We start from the raw sequence: 21,736 nt of genomic DNA, 5'->3' as shown, positions 1-21,736 counted from the left end.
AGTTCTTTTTCCCCAAGGAGAAGATAGAGAAAATTCAGTCGACCCTGGGTTTGATTCAGTCCAATCTGTCGGTATCAGTCCGGGTGGCCATGTCTGTACTGGGGCTGCTTACCGCCTCCAATCCAGCAGTCTATCGGGCCAGGTTTCTTTCCCATCCTCTCCAAATGGACATTCTTCAAAAGTGGGCATACCAGGAGCTTCTAAGCCTATAAAGATCATTTCAAACGTGAACAGAGCACTGTGGTGGTAGAGGTATCCGGCCAACCTGTCAAAGGGTCTGCCGTGGTCCTTTCCCCTGTCCAAATGCCTAACTATGCATGTAAGTGCGTAGGCGCGGGGAGCCTGTAGCAATTGTACGTACAGATATGGACACAGACATCCATTTTGCTCAAGATCCACCATCTGGTGTCATTTTCACTCCAAATCAGTCCCCCTCCCTTTTTGTTGAATGGAATGTGGTCTGTGTGTGTGTTGAGTTCAGGAGTGCATCGGGCACAGCTGGTTACACTTCATGGTTGTAAACCCAATTAGCTGGTTCCAGGGGGTCTGTCAGCTTCTTGCTCTGTCCGGATCGTAAAGCTATAAACCCGTCAGTCACTGGACTTGAAAGCATTCCGGAATAGCAGTAAAACATACATCCCACTTCAAAACCACTTTGTCATACAATTTCATAACTCCCGGCAGGAAAAAAGGTACAATAGAACAAAGCATATATTCAGATAGTTCAGTTTAATGCGAGTCACCTGATACCTTACATCCCTAGATTATGTCTACCCGAGAGCAGAAAGCGATATTTCTTTAACCTTCACAGACACATATGTCATATCTGGTGTCTGGACGTTCAGCAGATGATTCTGCATATTATTCTACAAGTGGATAGGATGCTACATGTACCTATGGGAGGTTATTGACCATGATATAAACTTGCAAGGAATTTGGGTCACAGCCGGGGTCTCCGCCTAAACCCCCTCCCCAAATGAGGGGATTGGCCCTTGGCTTCAGTAGACACCCCCTGCTGGGGGACTAGAAAATAGGCTGTCAGGCCTGGAGAAGTAAGATGAAGAGATCTCCCTTTTAACATCAGGAACCAACTTTAGGAGAAACTGTACCCTTTTGCTCAGGACACTTGAATCTGCTTAAACCAAGGACTCTGACAAATATTCTACCTCTAAACTTCTTTGTTATCTCTCTGTTGTGTTATTGTTCTCTGTATTTTTATATATATATATATATATATATATATATATATATATATATATTGGCTACATCTTTTTCTGTAAATATTTTATTGCACCATTTTGACCTTTTTAGTAATAAATCCTATTTTCTGAAAAGTGTTGAACTGTTTCTAAAACTCTTTAATGCAAACTAAGAATCCCTGTCTCTGAAGAGCGCTACTGTGTGTTTTAAACTTCTGCATACATCTGCCTGCGGTGACAGTGTATACAGGCGCTTATTCAAACATCATAGTGTTACTGCTAAGATTTGTGAGTTTCCTCCTCTGTACAAAAAGGTGGTGGTGGCAGTGTGAAGGGTTAATTGCGTAATTAACCTGACCCAGTAACAATCTCTCTCAGGCTGCGGTACATAGATTGTGGTCCAGTGAGCTGGAAAATCTTTGTGCAGGGTGCAGCTGAGCGTGGCATTGTTATGCAAGTGGCAGCGTGGCTTTAGATTGGCTAGTCCTTCGGTCACAAGTTGGTGAGAAGGGCTGGGGTCTGACGCCGCGCCCGTCACAGAGCCCACTTCGCAGATCGGACAACACAGGGCTCTTGGTTCAAGGCAGATGCCAGAAAGGCCTCAAATTGTATGGAGTTGAAGGCTATTCAACTGAGTCTCCTTTTTTCAGCAGTCCGTGAGGGGATGTCATGTGCAGGTCCTCTCAGACAATATAACAACAGTGGCATGTATATCGAGACGGGGGGGCACAAGGAGCAGAGGGCTGCTGGAGTTGACACTGGAGATCCTGTCTTGCACGGAACAGAATTTAGCTTCCCTCTTGGCAGTACATCTAAAGGGCTCGCAGAATCAACTGACAGACTTTCTATACAGGAGAAAAGTAATAGAGTCCGAGTGAAGCCTGAATCAAGAAGTTTTCCAATTGTTCAGGGAAGCATGGGGATTTCCCCAGGTCGGCCTGTTTGCAAGCCACCTAAATGCAAAATCCCCAATGTTCTTTTCCCTGCACAGGTAAGATCTGGCCATGGGATTGGAAGCGTTAGCTCATCCATGGAATTACCCCTTGTCCTACACGTTCCCTCCCCTCAGCTCATTCCTCTGGTGCTTCGAAAGTTTGAGCAAGAAGAGACAAATCTAATCCTGATCATGTTGTTTAGGCCCAAAAGGCTGTGGTCCTCAACACTTCTGAATCTTTCCTCTAGGCTTCCCTGGAGCTTGCTAGACAGGATTTGCTAGTTCAGGGACTCGTAAGGCTTGCAGAGGTGGAGCTGTTCAAACTGACAGCTTGGTTCTTGAAGAGGATCTTCTAATAAGAAAGGGGCTGTTAGAAAAACGTATATCCACCCTCCTTTCAAGTAGGAAGGAGGTAACCAGAGCAGTATATCTAAAAGTGTGGAAGCGTTATAATTCCTGGTGCTCGGCCAAAGGTTTCCAGGTGAAGATGACCATGTCCATTTTGGAATGTCCCCATGAACGAATGGAAAAGGGGTTAGCAACAAGTACCCTTAAATATCAAGATGCAGCATAGTCAATGTTCCGGAGAGAACATTATCTCAGGAGCCACTGTCAAGTTTTTCAAGGCCTTGGCCAGGGCTAGGCCAGCTTTTGTTAGTGTTTCCCAAAAGGCTACTTGTCTTTAGTTTTACGCGCCCAGAATGAAACCATTGGAACCCCCAGAAGAGGCATCATTAGGGACTTAATTTTGAAAACCATGTTCTTTCTCACAATTACTTTGGCCTGAAGGATAAGTGAGATCCAGACGTTATCAGTTTCTGAGCCCTTTTTAGTTATGTTCCCGGGACCGGGTGATCCTGAGAACGGACGATCCTGAGAACGGACCCCTGGTTTCTTCCAAACGTTTATTCAGCCTTCTATCGCACTCAAAAAATAGTATTACCTACATTGCGTGCAGCTGCAGCCAATCCAGGAGAATAAGCTTTCCATACATTGCATGTGAGAAGATGTCTCTTACAATTTCTGGAGGTCTCTAAGGCGTTCAGGAAATCAAACTCCTTGTTTGTTCTCTTTTTGAGAAATCACAAAGGGGAGAAAGGCTCCAAGAGTATTTTAGGTAGATGGCTCAGGCAAGCCATCAAAGAAGTTAATAGAGCAATAGGCAAAGATCCGCATGGGGGGGATTGCAGCATACTCTACAATATCTGTTTGAGCCTCCTGGGCTGAAAGGGCTGGTGCATTTTCAGAACAGACTTGTAAGGCAGCTACGTGGTCCAGCTTTTCCAAATTTATAAGCCAATATAGTATGGACTTGTTGGCGGGTGCTGACCAGTCTTTCAGCAGGAAGGTCCTGCAAGCAGTGGTCCCGCCGTAGGGTAAGTTTCTCAGTTATCTCCAGGTGCTGTTCTGAAAGGCGAGGGGAAAACCTTTGTTAGACTTATGGTATTTCTAAGAGCCTTTCAAGACAGCAGCAAAAAAAACACATTCAGGAGGCAGCAGTATCACCTCCTGCACCAACAGTGGGAGGGTCTAAAGGAGCATTAAATGCCTGGAGTGTACGTTAAATACAGAGTGCAGGGTTTAGGCGTGTGCTACTTAGAGTGCAGGGTTCAAGTGTGCACTACACACAGAGTGCAGGGTTCAAGTGTGTGCTACATACAGATGGCAGATTTCAGGGGTGCGCTGTAGACAGAGTTCAGGGGTGCACTGCATACAGGGTTGAGGGGTTCCCCCCTGTAATCGCCACCTCCCTTAGTACAGTGCTCTACTACCACCCCCATATTTCCCTCCCCTTGACAGATTGTAGTGTAGCTACGAGGCCATGGGCACAGATTTCAGGAGCGGTTACTGCCAGACAAGCACTGGGTTCCAACTACCTATCAATGCAGAGAGGCGGAAGGTGGAGCACAGTTGAGATCACTCCTCAGCTTAAACTAGAGGAGCAGAGTCAGCAAATGCAGCTGCCTGTTCCTTCTGCCACTGGCTCAAGTCTGCTTCTATTTAAAAATAATGCGAACTGGCTCTAAACTCTGCCTGGATAAGTGGCTGCAGGTGCTACATCAAACTGTCAAGAGGTTCTTTCTTACAGTTGCTGAACCAACACTAACCTGCCTGAAAAAAAGAACTGATATTTACTGACAACATTTACTGACAGCTGTAAAAATCACTTAATAAAAATTGTCAGTAAATTTACCGATGGTTGGCAACCCTACTCCATGGTACAGTTGTGATGCTCACATGCCCAAAGTAGGCACTTTTGGCTGTTGAAACATGGGCACCCTGACCAGTCTGCAGCTACACAGTTCCATACGCAACAAACTGCAATGCACTCTGTGTTCTGATTCCTTTCTATCAGAACCAGCATATTAACCTTTTCAGCAATTTGAGCTACAGAAGCACTTCTATTGGATTGGACTGGACAGCCTTCATTCCCCATGTGCATCAATGAACCTTGGCCGTCCACAACCCTGTCACAGGTTGTCTGGTTTTCCTTCCTCAAACAACTTTTAATAGGTTTTGACCACTACAGACTGGGAACATCCCCCAAGAGCTGCTGTTTTGTAGTTGCTCTGACCCAATCATCTAGCCATTACAATTTGGCCTTTGTCAGACCCTTACAATGGCTCTTTTGTATCTGCTTTTAACACATCAACTTCTGGGATAACCTGTTTATTTGCTGCCGAATATACCCACCACTTTCATATGCCACTGGAATAATCAATGTTATTCACTTTAACCTTTTCGCTGCCAGTCATTTTTGCAGTATTTTTACACATGTATAACCACTTGCCCTCCACAAGATTTACCCCCCTACCTGACCATGCCATTTTTTGCTATTTGGCGCTACGCTATTTCAACTGGTAATTGCGCGGTTATGCAACACTGTACCCAAACGAAATGTATGTCCTTTTTTTCGCACAAATAGAGCTTTCTTTTGGTGGCATTTGATCACCTCTGGTGGGGGGTTTTCCCCAAAATATCCAAAAAATTATATCAAATATCAAATTTCATCATAAAGTTAGGCCAAAATGTATTTTGCTACATGTCTTTGGTAAAATAAAATATCCCAATAACTGCATATTAACTGGTTTGTGTGAAAATTATAGCGTCTACAAACTATGGTATAGATAATGGAATTTACACAGCTTTTACTTGCTGACTGCCTATCACATTTCTTGAGATGCTAAAATACCAGGACAGTACAAACACCCCCAAATTACCCCTTTTCGAAAAGTAGACACCCTACGCTATTTGCTGAGAGGCATGTTGAGCCCATGGAAGATTTTTTTTTTCCACAAGTTTTTGGAAAATTACAAAAACATTTTTTTTTTTCGTTTACACAAAGTTTTCACATAAATGATATATAGCTCATACATGCCATGGGTATATGTGGAATTACACCCCAAAATACATTCTGCTACTACTACCAAGTATGGGGATACCACATGTGTGAGACTTTTTGGGAGCCTAGCCACATACAGGAGCCTGAAATCCAATGACCACTTTGAAAGCCTGAAGGTGCGTAACTCCCTCATATCACTTCCTCACTACCTATCACAGTTTCAGAGGCCCTGAAATGCCAGGATAGCACCACTCTTTGGAATGTAGACACCCCAAGGAATTTAAAAAGAGGCATTGTGAGTATTTTGCAGATCTAATTTTTTCTCACAAGGTTTTGAAATATAAAAAAAGAAAAGAAAAATATTTTTGTTTTCTTTCTTCATTTACCAAACACTTGTGGCAACAAACAAGATCTGCAAAATACACACCATGCCTTTTATCAAATTCCTTTGTGTGTCTACTTTCCAAAAAGGGGTCATTTGGGGGAGTTGTACTATTGTGTCATTTCAGGGCCTCTGAAACTGTGATAAGTAGTTGGGAAGCATACTGAGGAAATATAGCCCTTGGATTTTGGGGTCCTGTAAGCCAAAAAGTCTCACATGTGGTATCCCCTTACTCAGGAGAAGTAGAAGAATGTATTTTCAGGAGTAATTCCACATATACCCATGGCATGTGTGAGCAATATACTATTTAAGTGACATCTTTGTGTAAAAAGAAAAAAAACGTTTTTTGTCATTTTCCAAAAACTTATGGTAAAAAATAAATTTTTCTATTAACTCAACATGCCTCTAAGCAAATAGTCAAAGGGGTTGTTATTTGGCATTTTATGCCCAGGATTAGACGCTTATGCCACACATCACTCACTCTTCTAACCACTTGAAGACCAACCCTTTTCTGACACTTTTTGTTTACATGAAAAAAGAAATCAATATTTTTTGCTAGAAAATTACTTTGGACCCCCAAATATTATATAAATATTATTAAATCAGATGCCCTAGATAATAAAATGGTGGGTGTTGCAATTTATGTCACACAGTACTTGCGCAGCGATTTTTCAAATGCAAATGGTTTGCACAAAGTACACTTTCACATTTTAATGCACAAAAACACAATACACGTGATTAAAAAGTTGATTGGAGAGGGGAAAACATATAAAGAAGTGCAGAAAATGATAGGCTGCTCAGCTAAAATGATCGCAAATGCTTTAAAATGGCAACCAAAACCTGAAAGACGTGGAAGAAAGCGAAAAACTACCATTCGAATGGATAGAAGAATAGCCAAAATGGCAAGGACTCAGCCAACAATCAGCTCCAGGAAGATCAAAGAAGGTCTAAAGTTACCTGTGAGTACTGTTACAATTAGAAGGCACCTATGTGAAGCCAAGTTATCTGCAAGAAGCCCCCTGCAAAGTCCCACTTTTGAAAAAGAGACGTGCTGAAGAGGTTACAATTTGCCAAAGAGCACATTGACTGGCCTAAAGAGAAATGGCGCAACATTTTGTGGACTGATGAAAGTAAGATTGTTCTTTTTGGGTCTAGTGGTCGGAGACAGTTTGTCAGACGACCCCCAAACACTGAATTCAAGCCACAGTACACTGTGAAGACAGTGAAGCATGGTTGCGAAAGCATCATGATATGGGGATGTTTCTCATACTACGGTGTTGGGCCTATTTATCACATACCAGGGATCATGGATCAGTTTGAATACATCAGAATACTTGAAGAGGTCATGCTGCCTTATGCTGAAGAGGAAATGCCCTTGAAATGGGTGTTCCAACAAGACAACGACCCCAAACACACCAGTAAACGTGCAACATCTTGGTTCCAGACCAACAAGATTGACGTTATGGAGTGGCCAGCCCAATCCCCGGATCTTAATCCAATAGAAAACTTGTGGGGTGACATCAAAAATGCAGTTTCTGAGGCAAAACCAAGAAATAGAGAAGAACTGTGGAATGTAGTCCAATCATCCTGGGCTGGAATACCTGTTCACAGGTGCCAGAAGTTGGTTGACTCGGTGCAACACAGATGTACAGCAGTTCTCAGAAACAGTGCTTATACAACTAAATATTAATTAAGTGATTCAAAGGAAATCAAAATCTTCAACCATTTTTCAGTTTATATAGTGAATGTTTGAGTTTGTAAAGAAGAATACAAACACTGCTATTTTTTTGAACAGTCTAATATTCACTTTTCTTCAATTTTTTTAGAGGAACAACACAAATTTGATATATTTTTCTTCATGTTTTGATTTGGAATAGAATGTGTAGTGTTCCCAATGCATTTGTGTGTATGGAAATAAAAGCTATTAGAAGGATTTTGAGCTTTATTCACTTTTTTCAACACACTGCTATTATTTTGAACACAACTGTATGTTATGATCTTTTTTTTTTTATGCAGCCTGTGGGCTGAATGAAAAAAAAGAAGAAATCTTTGCCAGAAAACGTGTGGCATGCCCACAATTAGAATATACTGCCCTGCATCCACCGACTTCTAATGTTGGGCTTACATGAAATGTTCTCTTTCTGGCCTCCCCAGGTCCCCATGCTTGGGCATATATGTAATTTTACAACTGCGGGTTAAAAATCTCATCCAGCAGCGCTGCACACACTGATGTATATTCTGAGAGCACACCTGTCAGGGAGTGAGGAGCCAGACACACAAGGAGGTGCAATTAAAGGTAGGTTTATTATACAAAAACAAGACAGAGTCTATGCAAGTCCAACAGCAACAGCGGATGACTTGGTAGAACAGTAGCCAGGAAGGATGGTCGCCAGAGCCGGGGTCAGAAGCCAGGAAGGATGATCGCCAGAGCCGGGGTCAGAAGCCAGGAAGGATGGTCGCCAGAGCCGGGGTCAGAAGCCAGGAAGGATGGTCGCCAGAGCCGGGGTCAGAAGCCAGGAAGGATGATCGCCAGAGCCGGGGTCAGAAGCCAGGAAGGATGGTCGCCAGAGCCGGGGTCAGAAGCCAGGAAGGATGGTCGCCAGAGCCGGGGTCAGAAGCCAGGAAGGTGTCTTGCCAAAGCCGAGTCGGTATCCAGGAGAGCAATGAGAAACTAAACAGGAGCTTGCTGCTACAGACAGGACACGAATGCAATGGACAGCTACAAACAGCAGACTTATATGTGATAAGCCGCCACCTCCTGGGGGAGGAGCCGCAGAGGGCTGAAAGCATAAAGGATCCCACAATGCTTTGCAGACACCTAAGATGGATGCCAGCACATGGAGCAGCACAAAACCTGAGGAAAGGTAGGACCTTGACAACACCCTGTAGCTGTCAGAATAAACAGATTGGTGGTGCTGCTGCTGAATGGCATTCCTGCAAAGAAAACAACAATCGTTAACAATAAAACAGTAAAAACATAACAGTAACGCAATAAAATTAATATTTTTGTTTTTTATTTTTTTTATCATTTGTTTTTTTTTGGGGGGGGGGGGTTTAAAGGCTGTAAACTTTCCAGAATGTTAGGGCCTCTCAAAATTTGATAGCCAGTTTCCTGACTGCCAAATATCTTTCGAGACCCTGTGTAAATGTGTGCCCTAGACTGTGCTGTACGCTATACTAATACTCCACTAGTGTGTGGTAGCAACTGAAGCAGTCCTTGAGGCAGAGACCAAGTTGGCCAGGACAGGAGGGACAAAAAAAGCAGGTGTCACGTTTAATGTCTGCTACAGACACAACATCCTTTTTGGTGTGCCTTTTGGGTTGGAGTACCAGGAAAGGCATCAAAGGAAAATGCCTCTCATGCTGCCGGCTCACTCCATCTGGGTTGTGGGTGTGCTCTTCCTGATGTTTTAGGAAGAATCCACTTCGTCCAGTTGCTTTCTAAAGAACAAAAGCGTACAGAGCCAATTGAAATAAATATACAGACACTTTTTTGTACCATCTTCTGGCTTTATGGGAAACGAAGTACGATTTCATCATATGGTTGCTTAAGTCCACCAATCCTATGGTAAGGTTATAGTCATTGACACAGAGGGGCTTCTCAACAGCAGCTGCCTTGGAAACTTTGGGTAGTCGTGTCTGCGTGAATGGAAGACAGGACAAAAACATCCTGTTTGTCTTTCCACTTCACTGTGATCAATTCATCATTTTTCAAGCAGGATTTATCTTCCTTTCTAAGTCGAGTGTTTACAATCCGTTGGGGCAAGTGATTAGGTCGCATGGTGCCAAATGCGCCAATTCCAAGATTGTACAAATGTCTAAAGAGTGGCATGCTTGTATAAAAATAGTCCATGTCTAAGTGGTACCCCATATGGAAAAATGGTGACACCAAGTCTCAAACTATCTTGCCACTGCTCCACATGTAGTCTGGGGGGCTCCATGTAACTATTGTTTCCCTCATATATCCAAAAATTACAGCCTGTTGCCCTCTCACAGGTCTTATACATTTTGACTCCATATCTAGCACACTTACTGGGGAGAAAGTGAATGCAAGGCAGCCAGAAAAATTAATGAGGGACTCAACAATGCAGGTATTTTGATGGGGCATATATACGCATCTGCAAATTTCTGGTTAAGGTGATTTACAAGGGGCCGAATTTTGTGCAGCCTATCATATTCAGGGCCACCCTGAGGACAACAGAGTGTATTGTCGTTGAAATGCATAAATCGCATTATATTCTTATATCCATGCCTGGCCATCGCAGCAGAAAAAATGAGCATATGATGAATTGGGTCTTTGGACCAATACAACCGCAACTCATTCTTTTTAGTAATGGCCATGTTGAGGGTTAGGCCCAAAATACCATGCAAATGGTCTGGCAAGGTATGGGTTGGCAGCGATAAATTGTTGTGCGTATAAATTGCTTTGGTCCACAATCAATCCATACAGGTATTCCGTGGAAAACGGCTCCAAAAAAATCAAGGGAAGTAGTTAAATTTCCTGTTTCCACCTGAATTCTAGGTTGGGCAGTAAATGAGGAAAGTATGGGTGCTGCAGACTTTGTGGGCTGCCAATCAGGATTTTTAAGCACACCCGGAAGGACACTATGGGCTCCAGGGGCCTGTGTTTGAATTCTTTGAGGCGGCGTGACACTGCTTGTGCTAGTCACCTCACAAGCTTGTACTGCACTTTAACGATTCGCCACATCTCCAAGTGATACTGCAGTGCTGGTATGTAAAAGACCAGGGTGTACTAGGGCGTTGGTGCTCACCAATTCACCAAAAGGTAGAGCGGTACTAGTACTGACACTCATATTGCTTCATATGTGAATCATCATGCAATTCGATCACCTCAACAACCTGGGAATAAGTTCGAGTACACTGCTGCTCTCTACAGGTTTGTATTCTGAGCCTGATTCTGTCAATGTGGCTTCCCCTTCACTCATTATGGCCACCAAATTTATAGATAACAACTTGCAGGAAAAAGAGCACCTGGCTGTCAGGGACTGCTTGAACTGCTACAAAAAACATCTGCTAGTGCTAGCAGAGATCAAGCCTGATCTTGCTAACCTTGCAGTTTTGTGCACAATGTATCAGATAACAGTGATCTACTGACGCTGGGGGAAAATGGGGGGTAAAGCATAGGGGCTAAACGCAGATGCTGGCAGTTGTCAGGGCTGATCCTGCAAACGGTGTATTTTTGGGGACACTATACTACTGTGAACGCTAGTATGGTTCTGATCTGATCAAAGATATTGATCTGTTCAGACACTATACTAGCAATGGAGGTTTATTATGTATGTGAGCGTGTTCCTGGCAATCAAAGGGTTAAATGTGATGAATGATGTAGTCGCTGAGCAATCTGACATTATCTGGGAGGGCTGCTAACACTATCTGAAGTCACCCATGACACTAATATAGTGATCAATAAAGAAAAAAAACTATACACTGTAGTAATGACACTGGTGACAGGGCAGTGAAAGGGTTAACTGGGGCGAGCAGTGCTTTTACTGTGTAAATGTGCCACGTGGATCTTTTTTTCTCTATTTGGAATGGAATGTGCTCCAGGGAGAGAAGATTGCATGATTTCCTGTGTTTACATTACACAGGCTGAGCTCTGATTAGGTACAACCGATCAGCAGGTCCAGGCCAAACATCATTGGACTGAACCTGGTGAGTGATCGGTGCTGTAACGAATCACAACGCCGGCAGGCGTGCACATGCCCCCTGCCCGTAAACATGATGGGAGCACAGATCACGTATATATGTGATTTTGCGTAGGGAGTCCGGACCCGGAAGTGACGCCATACATGTCACTTTCCGGGTCACAGCAAGGAGGGGAGGATAGCGGACTTATGTCTCCCCCCTTCCCTCCACCAACTACCACCTGGCAAGCAGAGCCCAGATTACATGGCGGGGCACGCTGCTACCGGGGATGTGTGGAAAGAATGAGATGACAGCAAACCCATCCAACTGCTTCCACCTGACCAGGCAGTAGTCTGCGACCACCGGATTGTGTGTAAAACCCTCCGCTGTCAGGTCCATACAATGTACGGACCTGGCAGCAAAAGTGTTAATTGTCATTGGTCATAATGTTATGGCTGATTGGTATATAATGTTTGGGGGTTTTAACTAATCTTTAGGCCTAAAAATTTTGTAACCATTTGCAAAAACACAAAAATGTCTCTGGCGGCAAATGGGTTAATCAGAAGACTTTTTTTTGTCATATTTTGGGGTAAATATCGCAAATTATATAAATGTTGGGAAAAATTGTTTTCTTACATACTTGTCCATCTGTATAGCAGCCATGATCCATTCCTGGAGTGGCATGAAATTTCGGCTTTCTGAAACTTTTGACATGGTTAAGCAGACGCACACCTATATGACAGACACAAAGGGGGATATTAGTAAAACTGGAGAGTGCAAAATCTGGTGCACCTCTGCATAGAAACCAATCAGCTTCCAGGTTTTATTGTCAAAACTTAATTGAATAAGCTGAAGTTAGAGTCTGATTGGCTACCAAGCACGGCTGCACCAGATTCTGAGCGCTCCAGTTTTAGTAAATCTCCCCCATTGCATTGAATCATGTAGGCCATCACATGTGCCTTCATACTAGCAAGTATTAATTTTTTTTTATTGCGGATCAGACAATGGAGGAGCACTGGCACCATAGGGTATCAGTGTGCAGGTTTGTTTACACATCCCCTGCAGGTACAGGAGGGGACTACCAACCAGGTAAGCTTTAGAAATGAGAAAAGACTGTTCATTTTAGTGAAAAGTGATGTGTTAAATGTGACATTTTTCTGTATTGTACCAGTTGCACACACATACAATTTTCCTGAATCCTTCTGTAATATGTGCCCAGAAGGGTCTGTGGGAACAGCTGTAGAGGGTGGCAATACACAAGCAGATATCTACCAAAGACTGATCATTAGAGAGATCACTGTCTGTCCACAGACAACTTGCTTCAATGACTGGACGCAATTCTTACCCCGCAGCAGCAAAGGTAAGGGAGTTTTTATCAATAACAGAGATATCCAGCCTAAATGAAGCAAGCACTGGGTTACACTAAATAATTTAATCACAATCCTACTCTAATTTTTTCTCATATACACAGTACTTTATGACCTCTGGTCTCCTTTCATTAGAACCTCGTCTTTCCACCTCTTATCCTGGTCACCTTGTAGAAGACAATGTCAAGTTTGTTAAGTGTGTAGGACAAAGTCATCTGTTTCTCACTACTGTGCAAACACCTTATCATGACACTGAAAGATTACTAACTTGCTTCATGCTAAACCAAGGGGACGTGTAGCTCCTAATGTGTGTTTAAGGTGCAGACATAAGTGAATTAAAGTGTCACTTGGCCACTCCAGGCCAGTCACGTGATTGGCTACCAGCTTCAGGGGAGAGGAGAGATTGCTGACAATGGCTGCAATGCCTGGGCAATGACATCCCCCTTAGGCTTAATATGGGGCATCCATTGTCAGCTGTCCCTCCTCTACACTAGCACTGGGAGCTGATCATGTGACCGGACCATTTTTGCTTTGGAAGAATTGATTTCTTTATTCATTATGTTTTATTTGTTAAACCTGTGATGGAGTTTCACTGTTTGCCAATTGTGGGGCAGGATTGTGGTGACAACACAGTCTTCCTTGTGAAATTGTTCTGTGGGGGCATCGAGCCGGCTACGCACTACACATGCTACGCCATCACACAATTCTTTCTAATTCAGCCTCATATTTTACTGTGTACTGCTTTCTTTTACAAAGAGCTTTATTGAAGATTAAGCAAAGATAAACAAACATTCAAAACATAGATTCAATGACCAACAAATATTAATTGTACTGGGTGAGGGGAAGCTAGTTCAAGGCATACATTGATAAAAGCATGAGCTGAAAGGTTTACATAGGTGCCCCGTAGGAAAGGTTGGGGGGGAGGGGTTGGAAGGGAACGATCAACAAACCTTTGTGGGTCAATGATAATGTAGACTCTAAACAGGAGTTTTGCTACGTCAACATTATAGAAAACGGAAGGGGTGTACTGCTTTCAGACACATATGTTACATGTGTTTTAGTGCAGCATGCTTTGCTATTAACCCAAACCCACTCCCTACTGCACCAGTTTGGCATCTTCTCCCTAGGCACTGAATGATCTTGTCCCACCACTGGTTACATGATCCCAAGTTAAAACAATACATGATAACAAGTTAAAATAATATTTTAAAAATTGCTTCTTGCCTTTTAACTTAGTACTTGTTTAAAAATTCTACCAAGCTTTCCCCTTCTATGTAATGGAGGGGGCTGGGGAGTTATGTTTACCATAAATAACCCTGTCTGGACGTTGCTGGAAAATCTCATTATCAGTTGTGAACTAGACGTGCACACTGTTGGGGAGATTCACTAAAGCTGGTAAACTCAGAATCTTGTGCACCTGTGCATGGTAGCCAATCGGCATCTAACCTCAGCTGGTTCAATTAAGCTTTAGCAATAAAACCTATATGTTGATTGGTTTCCATGCAGAAGTGCACAAGGCACTGACTAAACCAGCTTTAGCAAATAATCCCATCTGTCCTAACAAAGGATTAAAGACCTACATTGTAATTGCACTTGAAGTGGTATTGAACTCTGTTTTTTTTTGGGTTTTTTTTACGTTTTATAGTAGTTTATACCATGTGCTAGTGTGCACATATATTAGCATATTATAACAGATGTAACTGTCAAATATTGCCCTCCAGCACTGCGCTATCAGAGCTCCCACTAGTCCTGGGTGTTTCCATCTTCTCCCAGCCTTCCTTCCGGATTCAGCTGATTCAATGTCTGGACTGCAATTACATCACTCCTACACCTGCACATGGGAATCACATCATCATTGTACAAAGCAAGTGCCACAAATGTAGCTGAGCTTCACATGCATGGCTTGTTGTATATGGCAGGCAGAGGGAAGCATTTGTGGCAGAAGAGACCCGATGGGTTCTGTCATGAAAAACCCCACCTGTCAGCAATTTTTAGAGAATTGAATTTAATATTACTTTAAAGTTGTGTAAAAAGGAACAGATAACAAACATAATTATGGGGTTTTCTCAAATTTGATTGCAAAAGTAAAAATACACTTTAACCCATTTTATTGTCACCAATGTAGTACTTTAATTAGGATTTATTTATAAATGGATAGCTAAAGCTATTCACACCTAAGAGTAAAACAAATGCTAATTCCTAAGCACAATTTTACAACTTTGACGTGTTATAAAACCATACATATCATCACAACTACTTTGTGCATCCAGGTGGATTATACCTTGTTTTTTTTTTTTTCAGGACGAATTTGGCTTTCATTTGGTAGTAAATGGTAATTTGCATCTCCTGAAAACTTAGCCAGAATAAAAAAAAAAAAATGTTTTTTACATGTATCTGTTTCTTTTACTACCATAACCTACCACCAAAGAACTACCCAAAATAAATTCTCCTGTTTCCAACGACCTCAGCAATATGTATATTTTTTGTTGTTTGTACCTGTAGTACAGCCTAGAAACAGTGTGCAATTTGCCTTTTTTTACCCTACCTAACACACACACACTAATTTTTTTTTTTTTTTTTAATCCTGCCTAAAAATATACTAGCAATGACCTTTGACCCTTGACCCAAGCACTAACCCTGGCCCAGACCTAGATCAAACCTTTACCCAGGTATTTTTTTCTTTTCTTTTTCTACACAGTTGACTATCTCTCTCTGCAAGCAGAGAGATACAATGGGGTTTATTTATTAAAGCTAGAGAGTGCAAAATCAGACTCACTTCTGCATAGAAACCAATCAGATTCCAGGTTTTATTGCCAAAGCTTAACTGAACAATGAGCCTGATTTTGCACTCTCCAGCTTTGGTAAATAAACCCCAATGTGTCTTTCTTCTCCATTCACAGAGAGAGAAACACAGGGGAGGGCTTCATAGTGACTGATCACTGTGATAGCCAATCAGAGGCTGTCACAGCAATCAGGTGACCCAGAACCAGGTACCGATCGTTAGTACAGGTCTCGGTAAGACCTCCGTCTCTGTGCTGGGAGCGCGTTCCCAGCACAAAGTCAGATAGGCATGTATGCAGCCCCACAGAAAAAAGCCCTGTCCAGTGAGGCTGCATGTGTACTGTCGGCGCAAAACTGTTAAAGTGTACTTATAGTCAAGACGTTTCCTTTTAGTTTTGTAGATAGTATGGAAGGGTTTAAACTAAGGATGCACCAATACCCTTTTTTTGATCAACAAGTAGGAGTACCGATACTTTCGGTCAAGTGCTCGCCAATACCGATATTTTGTGGCGCAATTTGCGTCAATACAAAAGTATGGAGAGAAATGTCACTGGCACACCAAGGATCTCCAAATATGGGTCCAAAAAGGCTTTAATGAACGTTTACATAGTTACAGCAAGGCAACGTTTTGGATTCTCGCAGGAGCCCTTTATCAGGCATGCCTGATGAAGGGGTCCTGTGAAATTCCGGAACATTGCCTTGCTGCAACTATGCAAACCTTCATCAAAGCCTTTTTGTATTTCAATGGTTTTTATTAATTTTAAACAGTATAAAACACAGGCAACAAAACACGCCCACGCAGGGGCTATCAATTGCACCAATAAAAAAGGCAAAATAGAGCAGACAACGCTCTAATTCTAATAAGGCAAAACGTATGCCCACGCAGGGGCTATCAATGGCACATAGATTACAATAACATCAGTGAGACTTTGATTATCTAACTAAAGACAGCTGTCCACTGTCACATCAAAACAAACAGAAAAGGAGAGAAGAAGAGCAGAGAAGAAAGGGAAAAAAAAAAAAACACACCAAAGAGCAGGAGTCCACGAGCGCCAATACCAAACTCCATTACCTCCCCACACTGGTCGGGGGGAGCGTGGGAAAGGCGTATTGCAACCACGGCTCCCAAACTTTCAAAAATTTATGTTGAGAGTCGTTGCATATGCTCGACATCTGTTCGTTGAGCATCATAGTAGTCATACGATCCCGCACCCCCTGGAAAAGTACAAACGGACTCTTCCAGGCCTGAGCAATTGTCCTAGTAGCCGATAAAAACAAATAGGAAGCCAACCGCTGCTGACGAGCCAAGAGGCCCGGTATGGGGCAATGAAGCAAAGCATACCGAGCATGCCGGCGTATAGAGAGATGGAACAAAGTGAAAAGGAGGCCAAACACACGAGACCAAAAACGAACCAACCTCGGGCAAGACCACCAGATATGCAGTACATCGCCGCGATGCCCACAACCCCGAAAACATCGATCACTACAGGCCGGGTTAGCCTGGGCCAGACGAGCTGGAACCCAGTACCAACGGAACAACACCTTGTAGGCTGCTTCCAGCGTGGTCGTATTAAATGAACATTTAGCTATGAGTGACCAGGCCCTACTCCAGTCCTCCGGATCCACAGCCACTCCCAGGTCGCGTTCCCACTGAACAACATATGAAAGAGAAGTGTGAGACGAGCGTCTGTTCAAAGCTGCGTAAAGAAGGGAGATAAGGCCTGGGGCGCCCGGGTGCTGCTGGCAAAGCCGTTCAAAGGCAGATTTCTGATATGGGAAAGCAGAAGTGGCCCTCAGCGAAAGTAGCCAGTGCCGCAATTGAAGGTACCGAAAAAATTCCGCTGGGGGAACATCCCGAGACTCCCGAAGGACATTCCAGGTGGGAAAGGACCGAAAAGTCAAAAAGTGTTGCACCTGTGAGAAACCATGAGCCACCCACCAAGAGAATGCCCTCGGGTGATCTAGACCCGGTGGGAAAAGAGGGTTGTTAACGATTGGAAGCAAGGGCAAAAAGGGTGACATCAGGCCACTGGAGTAACGTACCGAATCCCAGACTTGTAGGCCATGGAGCAACATCGGACTCAGCGCCATAGGGCGCAGGGCAGGGGGAAGCCATAGGAGTGTCGACAGTGCGATAGGGGCACAATTAGGTAGTTCCAGCAGGACCCAGAGAGGAACATCGGAGGAAGCATGCAACATAGACAGCGGGGCAATCTGGCACGCCTGATAATACTTAGTTACATTGGGTACCCCAAGACCACCCTGGAGTCTATGAGCAAAGAGCGTGTTTCTAGAGACTCTGGGGTGTTTATCGGCCCAAATAAAACGCATAAACTTCGCCTGAAGCAACCGAAGAAAGTGAGGGGGAACCCGCACAGGGAGGGTGCGAAAATAATATAACAATTTCGGCAAAATGGTCATTTTCACTGAATGAACCCGTCCTATCCAAGACAGGTGCGGAAATTGCCAGGAATGCATAAGAGAAGATAAAGAGCTAAGCAAAGGATAATAATTCGCAGCAAAAAGGGAGTCATAGGTGGGGGTCAAGCGAATGCCCAAGTATTCCAGAGAAGAGGAAGCCCACCGGTAAGGGACGTGGGATTGTAGGCGCGAAACCAAATCTGAAGCCAAAGTAATATTGAGAGCGACGGTTTTATCCAAATTGATACGTAGACCCGAAATCAAGGAGAAGCGCTCAAGAACTCGTTGCAAGTTAGGAAGCGTCGTCAGAGGATTAGTAAGGGTCAAGAGGGCATCGTCCGCAAAGAGGCTCAGCTTAAACTCCTGTCCTGCATATGGAACCCCCGATATATTGCAATCGGTCCGGAGCGCTAAAGCCAGTGGCTCAAGCGCCAGGACAAAGAGCGCCGGGGACAGCGGGCAACCCTGCCTCGTCCCTCGCCCAACAGGAAAGGGATCTGAGAAATACCCAGCGTATTTAACGGAGGCCGAAGGAAAGGAATACAAGGCCTGAATCCAAGAGAGGATAGAATCCCCGAAACCCCAACGAGACAGCACAAACCGCAGATATTCCCAAGATAGAGAATCAAAAGCTTTATATATGTCCAAGGACAGTAGGAATCCTGGGATTTTCCGCTGTTGCAGAAAATGTATAAGATGGACCACCTTACGGACGTTATCACCCGCCTGCCTCCCGGGGACGAACCCTACTTGGTCCCTGTGGACCAAGCTACACAAATATTTATTGATGCGAAAACTAAGGATCTTGCCCAATATCTTCAGGTCTTCATTAAGAAGAGAAATGGGCCGGAAGGCTTGCGGTTCCTGGACATCGTCGGTCGTCTTAGGAATCATAGAGATATGTGCCCTAAGTGCATGCGGAGAGGGCAAAGAGCCCTGTCGTAACTCATTGAAATAGGCCGCTAAAAAGGGCGCCAATAGGGCTGAGAATTTTTTATAATAGAGACCGGAGAAGCCGTCGGGACCTGGGGCCGCGGTGGACCGTAAAGATTTGATCGCTTGGAGCACTTCCGGTACGGTGACACCAGCATTGAGGGCCGCCTGTGCTGCCTCGGTTAATCCGGGAAGATGGAGGTCTTGAAAGAATGCCTCTGCCTGGGCCACAGGGAAAGGATCTGGGGCAGCATAGAGGCGTGAAAGGAAGTCCGAGAATCGGGAAACAATCTGCTGGGGATTAGAAGTACAGCCACCTGTGGAAAGTCGAAGTCGAATCGGTTTATGGGACTTCCCCACAGAATTGAGTTTCCTGGCTAGCATGGGACCGGGCTTATTAGCGCAGGAATAAAATTTATGTCTGGTCCAGCGCAGGGCCCGTTCCGCCTCCGAAGAGGCGAGGAGGTCCAATTCTGTCGCCAGAGCGTCCCGAGCGCGTTTATGGGCCACGGATGGAGATGACTTCCAACGCGCATCCGCAGAGGCCAGGAGAGAATGAAGCTCCAAGAGTCTGCGTTCCCGCTCCCGCTTCCGGACCGCAGCCAGCTGTATAACATGACCCCGCATCGTGGCCTTACGCGCTTCCCAAAGGGGCACTGCTGAAGAGACCGATCCCAAGTTTTCCGCAAAGTATGTCCGTAAAAAGAATTCTATTTGTTGGCAGGTAGCCTGAGTGGTCAGAAAAGAGTCATTGATGCGCCAATGAAAAGGGCGCCGTTCTGACCCAGAAAGGGCAAGGAGGAGTACCAAGGGATCATGATCTGACCAGGGTGAGGAAGGACCGAGGGGAGCTGCTGGACCTGCATGAATATATGATCAATTCTACAAAAACTATCATGGGGATTGGAATAGAACGTAAAGTCGCGTTCAGTTGGATGAAGTTCCCTCCAGACGTCCGCTAGCCCCGCCGTCCGCAAAAGAGAGCGCATACGTTCCTCTAACACCAAGTCATGAGAGGGGGTCGCTCCCCGTGCGTAGCGCCTATCCAATGTGGAATCCAAGGTAACATTCGAATCCCCCATAACAAGAAGAAGGCCCTTAGAATGTCGAGAAACAATGGTGCAAAGATGCGAAAAGAATTTATGCTGGAAACGGTTAGGCGCGTAGTAAGAGACAAAGGTAACCTCCTGGTCCCAGAGGGTGCCTTGCAGAAGCAAATACCTGCCCGTGGGGTCCGCTATATGCCTAGAACAGACAAAGGGGAGATTGCGTTTAAAAGCTATCAGAACACCCTGACGCTTCTCAGAAGCCGAGGCCGTGTAAAAGATGGGATGGTGAGGTGAAAGATAACGCGGAGTGGAGGACTGAGAAAACCTGGTCTCCTGTAGACATACCACATCAATTTGTTGCGATGTGAGGTGATGAAAAACTTTAGCCCGTTTCTGAGGCGAATTGAAGCCTTGAACATTTTGTGAATGTATTTTCAAAAGGGGCGAGGCCATGGCGGTATCAACGCAACACGCTCAGCAGAAAAAAGCCCAAAGCAGCCAGCAATCTCCACTCCCAATGGCGATCGGACCATGGCGTCCCAGAACCCTGCAGAAAACGAAAAAAAACAGAGAAAAAGAAAAGAACAAAGAAAGAAAAAAGGAAAAAGACACAAAAAGTATACATAACAGTGCAATTGTGTCACACCAATGGTGACGCGCATCCTACACATGAAGGATACAATTAGGGGTAACTCTACCACCGGACACATGGCTGCAAATGAAAACATCAAAACTGAAGCCCTCAGAGGGCAAAAAAGCATAATATAATGTAATAAAACGTAATGAAACTAAAAGTCCCAGGAGCAGGAACCTCCGCGATAACCTCCCCATAGGAACCCAGAGAACCATAGGAGCCAACCCCCTTCCACCCAACCAGGCCCACCGGGTCAACCTCCCACCCCGGGGCCAAGGAGCAGTACCAACCCGAAATGCAAACAAACTGGGGGAGCCCCAAGGGCCAAACTCACGGTCCCGTCAGAGAGTTCATCGGTGAGATGATACATGGAAAATTCAGGACGCATCTTCAGCCCGGAGAAGAACAGGAAGGACTTGATCGCGAAGGGGTCTGAGAAAGGGCCCTCTTCCTATTGGACGACCGCTCCCAGATGCGGCTCGGAGGAAGCGGCCTTGCCGGTGATCCAGATGAATGAACTGGGCTCCGATCCGCAGCCTCCGGCGAAAGAAGGTGTAAGGATTCCAGGAGAGAGTGAGCCTCCTCTGGTGTAGCCACAGAGTGACTGCGGCCCCAGTAGGTGAAGGTGAGGCGGAACGGAAAGCCCCAGGCGTATTTAATACTATGTTTCACCAGGACCGAAGTAAAGGGCTTCAACTGGCGGCGCTTTTGAAGAGTGGTCTGGGAGAGGTCCGCAAAGAGCTGATAGCGATGCCCCTGAAAGCTGAGATCAGGTTTATTTCTGGCCGCCAAGAGGATGGTTTCCTTAGTGCGGTAATAAGTGAACTTGATGATAATGTCTCTCGAGGGCCCATCCGGTCGTCTGGGGCCCAAGGCACGATGTATGAGATCAAATTCAAAACAGTCAATGGGAATGGCGGGCGTCAGCTCCTGGAACAGTGCAGTAGCAGTGGAGGTAAGATCCGTAACCGTTTCCGGGATACCCCTTAACCGCAAATTGCCACGGCAGGAACGATTTTCAAAATCCTCAAGCCGTAGCAGCGTGTC

Source organism: Staurois parvus, unplaced genomic scaffold, assembly GCF_062004578.1.
Source record: "Staurois parvus isolate SC_StPar_1 unplaced genomic scaffold, SC_StPar_1.0 ptg001090l, whole genome shotgun sequence".
In the NCBI taxonomy this organism is placed as follows: domain Eukaryota; kingdom Metazoa; phylum Chordata; class Amphibia; order Anura; family Ranidae; genus Staurois; species Staurois parvus.
This window is presented reverse-complemented; position numbering follows the sequence as displayed.